Source organism: Gymnogyps californianus, chromosome 10, assembly GCF_018139145.2.
Source record: "Gymnogyps californianus isolate 813 chromosome 10, ASM1813914v2, whole genome shotgun sequence".
Taxonomy (NCBI): domain Eukaryota; kingdom Metazoa; phylum Chordata; class Aves; order Accipitriformes; family Cathartidae; genus Gymnogyps; species Gymnogyps californianus.
In genome coordinates this window covers 11136547-11144124 of record NC_059480.1, presented here as the reverse complement: position 1 = coordinate 11144124, position 7578 = coordinate 11136547, and positions in this window count along the sequence as shown.

Here is a 7578-nt window from a genome sequence, read left to right as displayed (position 1 = left end):
TATTTCCGCAGAACTATCTGTTACAGCTGCAAGATGTTACCAGAGTAGTAACAGTCAGCTAGAAGCCCATCACTATACAAACTTAGGTTTGCTTCCTCCCAGGTGCATAGATTTATGATTATCCCCACTGAATTTTATCTACCTTTTATTGTCCCTTCATTTAGTATTGCAAGGCTTTTCTGCAGTTTTCACAGTCAGCTCATCTTCACTACCCTGAATGCTATCAGCTAGAACTGCTCGTGCTATATAACTCATACAGAGCTGCAAAGGCTTCTAATTTATGCCATAGAAAGGAAAGTATCAAATCTTCAAAGGCTAGAGTGCACTGAAAAATGATAAAATTCGGAGTGCTAAAGAGCCACAAGTAATGGCATAACAAATATATGAAAGCTATTTGAAAAGCAAATAGTCACTTAATTACTAAGGAAAGCAGGCAAAGATCTAAAAGAAAAATAAACCTAATGAGCTTAATTTTTTTAAAGAGAAACTCAGGACAGATACATGAGTATGAAAATACTGTTTCATCAAAGAGAAGAAAAAATATATTTGAAAAGAGATAACCAACGTGGCGTCATTAAAAGATAATGTATTAAGAGAACTAAAAATTTGAGCCAAGCTTTATGCAGAAACGACTGTAAAGCATCAATAGGGGGAAGCAGTGAACACATTTTCATGTAGCAAATCTCCTCATAGCCCACATTGTTGACAACGGGTCAACAGAAGACAGTCCCAGTCAGTGTTTAACAATACGTGACTTTTCCAAAAACACCCATATGGCTCCCTACAGCTTCACTTTGAAGACAGTCCTTTGGTTTTTGAAAGCCAGGAAGTAAAATACAATGGCCAATTCCAGATTTACTTTGGGACATGACTGGGAGACAAAGTGGTCTCTGGGTTTTTCATTCCCATTTGTTTGTTTAAGTCTTTTGTCTTATTTGTATGTGGAAAGTCTTGAGGCAGATAAGAAATCTTTTTATTGCAAACAAATAATCTGAACAGCTTTCCAACTGAATTGACTCACTTGGACCAACCCTATTCAAAAATAACTTTTTGAACAACCCCTAGTCTTGGTGGTCTCCAGTTTCTTAACAGCTTTTTGGTTTTGTTTAGCATAATATGTATCCACCCAGATTATAATTTCAGAATATAAATATTTTTCTGTTCTTTTAACTTAAATGACGTGAACCACGAACATGGCATGGGCGCTGCTTCCTAAGTTAACACCTTCTTTGTTCTTTGTAAACACACATGCAGCCTTTCTGGTGCCTTCAGTATTACTTAAGACCAACTGGAAGTGCTACATTTAATTTTTTTAGTCAAATTTAAAGGCTTGATACTTCTCTACAGCATAAATGAGGAGTATCTGCAGTTCAACTATAACTTATATAGTAAGCATCTCTTCAATTCTGTACTTCAGGGTTGTATTTGCATCATTGAATCAATTATTGCAATGTTCTTGAGCAATCATTTTTTCAAGGTTTTGCATGTCATATGCCAACATGCTTTTTTTTTTTGCTTTCCATGAGACACAGAAAGGGAAAATGCAGCCCCAGTCTAAACAGGGGAGAGGGAAGCGGAAAGGCTGCAAAGCTCCATGTCAGTACCTGGCGGTTCAGCATGTTCTCTCCTCGCTTTCTTGCTGTATATCTCCATCTGAACATGCACGCCTCACAGCTTGTCATCACCTGGGATTAAGAGGCAATAATGACACTGGAAGATGATAAATCAAATCAGGCCTTAGCTCGCACCTCCTTTCCTTGCTTCTGTAAGCAGAAGATTCAGGAGTAATGGAGTCACAACAGAAGTCAATCCCTTTGAGCTCTGTGCCTGCTATCCGGACTGTCCCCAAGAGGCACTGGCATAATGGCCTTGTTTGCTCTATTCCTATGCAGTAACTAGAAAAAATTGCTGACCACCTGAGCAGGCGACAAAGAGCTAACACTATGCTGAGATGAAGTTTTTCCCAGAGTGCCACCCAGGACACGCCTGTCTGCAAAACAAGTATATAGCAACTAACAGTATGTCTTTCTGACAAAACAAAACCAGAGTTGTGGCACAGGTAGGATTACCTAAGGAGGCTTTAGGCAGCAAAGGTAACAACCGTAGCGAGGGAGTGGAGGGAAGAACTTAAACACAGCTAATTACTTGAGGACTAGTCAAGCAGGGACTCTGATGATACAGCTGACTGAGCTGAAGTCCATACCACTAAACCTTGACTGTTAAGCAGAAATGCAACTCTTTTTCAAGTTCAGGGAAATGGGCAACTAGTGTATACTTGTAGAAGGAAAATTTTTAGACTGCTGAGGGAAAGTTGTTGCCCTGATATTTCTTAGCATCCAAAGGGTGCACACCGCCTCTAAGCCGTGAAAGGCCAGCTTCAAAGAATCTGCATACACACCGTAAACAGTTCAAAAATATCTACACTGGAAAGAAAAATTAAATGCTGAGATGTTCATCCAGGATGAGATAATCAACTTTTATGTACAGAGATCAAAAGTATTGATGTTACCAGCCTGGAAAGATAACTTACACATCAGTTGCTCCCTGTGCATTTTTGCTTATGTCAGCAGTTGGCAGGAGTGGCAGAAAGTTAAGATACTATAAACCTCACTATCAGTCAATATTCAAAAGCCTTTGAAAGGCTGCAATATACACTTATCTAGAGTGCTGGAGACAACTGTGTTGGACAGTATGAAGCAAAATTAATACAGTTACAATGAAGAGCTTCCTTTTGAGAACCCTGGGTTCTTCCTGCCAACACAGGTTCTGAAAATCTCTCTTTTCTTGAGCCAAAGTACCGTCCTAAGAAGGATAACAAGAAGAAAGTGTTTCTGACTCAAACACACTCTCGCTTGCAGTGAAGAGTGGGTTTTAGGCTTCCTGATTTAAAGATGTATCATGACCCACTTGTTCTGAAGTAGGTCAGTCTGTGGTATGCTGAACTAAATCATAAAGGCCAGCCCGAGAGTAGTCTGAGTTAAGGGAAAGATGTAGAAAGCCACTTCCTATTTCTGTTGTGTTAGTAATGGGTGCAGTGAATTTTTACTAAGGGGAGTTTTTGCATGCTCTCCTTTCTCGTGTGCTGTCCTTTCTCATAATTGTCAGGCCTGTCAGATACAGGACTGTACTCTGATATTTCCTTGTTTCTGCTTGGTGAATTAAATGGGTTTAGGTAATTTTTTCCAACGTTTTTTATTCTGGCGTAGATAACCTGCTTCCTCTTGCCTGAACAGACACCACTATACACACACACTTCTCTGTGCATTGTTAGAGCTCCTTCTCACTTCTGCTCTGTTATTTCCAACGCTAATCATGACACCACAGCCATGAAAAATGTTAAAACTGTATTACTTGCATAAGGAACATGATCTTCTGGGAGTCTGCTGTTTGCTGGGTAAGAGCTATTCTGGGAGAAAGAGCTGACAGTGCGTTATAGAACAGACAAAGTGCTCTCTTTCCCAAAGATTGTTTTTCATCTTTATGTGACTGTTTTCATCAATTTGAAGTTATCTCAAATAAAAAAAAAAATCACTAGTTGCTATATGCCTAGAACGTGTGTCACCTGCAAGTTTCTGTTCACATGAACAGATGCGTGTGTTGTTTACCTACAGTGAAATAACAAGTACCAGAAAGGAAGAGTAGTTCTCTTCTTTGCTCTTTTCTTCCATCTTCCATTTCTGACAAACTGCTTACATACCCCATGCAGTCAGGCAAATTCCATACATTCTTACTTGTTTCAGTCAAATTTTCACTTAGCTGAAAAAAGTTTTTCCTTGCTGGCCGCTTTTTAAGGGAGAGCCTTTCCTCTTAACCTTGCCAAGCTGATGGGTAGATGTGACAACAAAAAATCCTCAATACAAAAAAACCAATAAAATATATTTATCTTACCCTCTCTGAGAAGAACTCAGAAATGCCTTTAATCTTTCTTTCCATGGCCCAGACTGTAGGGGGCTGAAGACCTTTTGGTTAAGGAGAGCTCTGTATCATCAAGTCAAGACGGCAAAGCTGACGGTATCAGGTAATTACACAAGTATTCTGCAATCAGAGTGTCTGAGCTGCAAGATGAAAGCCAGTGAGTTATCCGGATGCACCTAGTGAGGAAAATAGAGGAGCACTTCTCCTACATATACCTAACACACAATCGAGTCAAACCACTTTGAGTCAGGAGGAAGCAAAAAGGTCCTAACGAATAACAGGATTTTTAGTAAGTCTACAATTGAATTTAAAAAGATAAGTAGTGAAAGCCACTTTGTTTTAGAAAACACAGCTTCATTAAAGTGTGTTCATCTCACCATTATTTTTATTAAAAAAGTCAAAATAACTAATTTGGGCTTTTATATTTCATTTTTATAATGCCAAAATTCATTAAACATTTCACATAAAACATCATGTTTTCTACAGATTTATATACCTTCACTAAGTGTGGTAGTCCTATTGCATTGTCTCTGTGTTTCTTGTTTTCTAAGTTTCTTTACCATCATTTTGATGTACTTCACATGGATGTGCAAAACAATGTATATGTATATCATCCATTCATTGTAATTAATATATGTAATTAATGTATATACATGTAATTAATGTAAATACATGTAATTAATACAGCACTGCCCACTTTCAAGTTCTTAAAACATTTTTGCCTACTCTCGTACCAATTTGGAGGAAGCTATAGAGTGAGCAGCTCTTTGAGATTTGCAGTGTCTCAGATATCTTTGAGATTTGCATTGTCTCTGAAAGACATTTTTACCATTTATTCCTAGTCGTAACAATATGAAACCTTCAGATGCCCACTGGAACACATAATCATATTTTTCAACCAGCTCTACTAAATGTACATTGGAAAAAAGAAATCACTGTAGAAAGGCATATAGCTAAAATATTGATAGTTTTCAGATATGCATGACAAACTTACATGAACGTTTTGATTTGTATTCCTTAAGTACAGCTATATAACAAAGCTTATTCATACGTGAGATACTGCCACATTTGAGTGAACAGTTGAAGTCACCACACTGACCACTCTACAGCTCTGATTTGTCTGCCACATTAAATCTATCCTTCTCAAATTCCCATTTGCCTACTTTGTAAGTTTATAGCGTTCTCCCTAGCTTTGTACCTGACCAATGACACTGCAAGGATATTAAACTACTAGTTTAATCTTGACACTGTAATTGACAATTTCACTGCAAATTGCACCACTTGCTTGAACCCATCTCCACTGACACAACTCTAGATGGCTTGACTGGTCAGTGCATAGCACCTTGCTATCTGCTCCACCCAGGTATGAGTCTGTAGCTTCTTATAGATTTGTAATGTTTCTCTGCCCTTGGTACCTAATGATGCTACCTACTGTCATCTCAATATTTGTTATATGAATTCTTGGTACAGAGTTTATCCCCTTGCAAGCCATGTTCCTTCAAGAACAATCTATGTTTTGATTAAATTTTATCATCCAGAAGATATAGGAGAAGTCTAGTACAATTTTGTTGTACTAGACCATCCTACACATAAAATTTTTGCCTACGCATAAATGTTTTGCCTTGGCTTATGGGCACATGGCCGGAAGAGAAGACAGTTACAATTTGCATCGCAAATGTACCTCAAGTTTGACTCAGAAATAAGAAATACTTTGTGCTCTGTTTCGTAGACTTTGGTACACGCCTTCACTAATCATGGTACCCCAACTGCACTATCTTAATGTTTCTTGTTTCCTAAGTTGCTCTATCCTGTAGCTATCTATTAAATGGATCCTATCATTCAGACTTTCTTACCAGGGAGCTCAAGTGCTGGGCCACACTGTTCCTGTTTCCAGAAGCTGGTTTGTCTCTCTCTCCCTCATTCTTACCATGAGCATGTCTTACCAAGTGAGGTATTCTTCACAGGCTAAGAAACCCTCAACTAACAGAAAAGCATATCTGATATCTTATTACAACTATCTGTGTGTGTCTTCTTGTTCACCATGGCACAGGAAACAGTTAATGTTAACCCTTGGGCAAGCTAAATCTTCTCTGAAGCCCATGGGCCGTTACATCCATCTCCAGCAGTGAAGAAGTGAAGGAGAAAAAAACCCTATAAACCAAACAGATAGAAAGAACATACATATCTTCAGCCTCAGCTAGAACAGCAACTTTTTTAACTGAAAACGTGGCTCAAGATCATAATTTCTGATAACTGAAAGCAGTGTTCACTGCAAGAAACATGGCAATAACCTTCCCTTTAAATTTCACTACTACAGCTGCTACTGAAAAACATGAGTTGGATGTCAAAACATCATACAACTAGCTTAGGTGTGAAAACCTGTTGGGATGTTCTTCCTCATCTTTTGTTTTCCAAGGCTTTCTCCGTAATTTTGAGGGCTAGAAAAAAGAATCACTGTGAAGCTTAGATTTTTAGGTAAATCAGGATACTCCGGGAGAAGGAGTATTGTGAAAACCTAGTACGCTGGAATGCATTGGATCCAAAGGTCATACAGATTTAACCAAGAGGTTATGTTTGTAAATTAATACATGTAGGAATTAATGATATATTTAATGAACCTTAGTGATTGCATCTCACATGTTCCTTGGACACCACTCCAATAATAAGAATATTAACAATTGGGAAGGAACCAAATTTAACAGAACCTGAGATCCAGACTTTTTATCCACAGGATAGATACCCATACGAAGTCAACTCCCACTTACATCAGTCACCTCTTCTGAGAGTCAGGTAGTTCTTTCTCCTTGGATTTTCATATCCCTTTGCTGGCACTGTTAGTCTAGGAAAATCTGCCATGTGCAATCCCTCTTTTCCTCACTTTTGTATGTGCAGCTGTGTGGCCATGATGGTAGATAAAATCCCTCTAGTATACGACATGCATTGTAAGTGTATCCAGCACAATTCTGTATATGGATACTATATAGAGCATGGCTGGTTTTCAGGGGATCTCAACCCAGACTATCGATTGTCTCCTTGATACAAAGAGAGTGTAAAAAAAATTAATAGAGTTTTCAATTTAAAGTTAGGGAGTAGCAAAATTTCAGGAACATGGAAATGTAGATGTAGGTGCTTACAAATAAAATTGTTACTTTATTTTGGGGGTATAACTGAAGTCATATAAGCAAAACTACCGAAATGCTGTTGTAAATTTAATAATAATTAACAATAGTATTTTAGTCTCTACTTTTCCTGTGACATATTTGATTTTTAAGCATACAGTATTCTAAATTTCATCTGATGCTTTTACATTAAATTTTGGATTGCATAATCTTTGAATAACGCGATAAATTCAAGGAAGCTAAAAGACTATTAAACAAGTGCCTGGTTTTATTTATGGTAGTACCTACATGAGCAATACACTATGCTTAATATATAATAGCAGCCACAGCACCGTATCTGTTGTATATTATATTTAAATGTTTTAACGCCAGCAACTCTTGGTGAGCTTTGACTGGAAGCTATCTGCAACTGATAATGCAGAAGGAACAAACATAGCAATTTAAAAACCTTTAAACAGAGTTAGGACTGCAGCACTGGACAGTTAAGACTGACACCTCCCAGAAGAGAGCAACCACAAGATCACAGGAACAGAGATCATAGTTT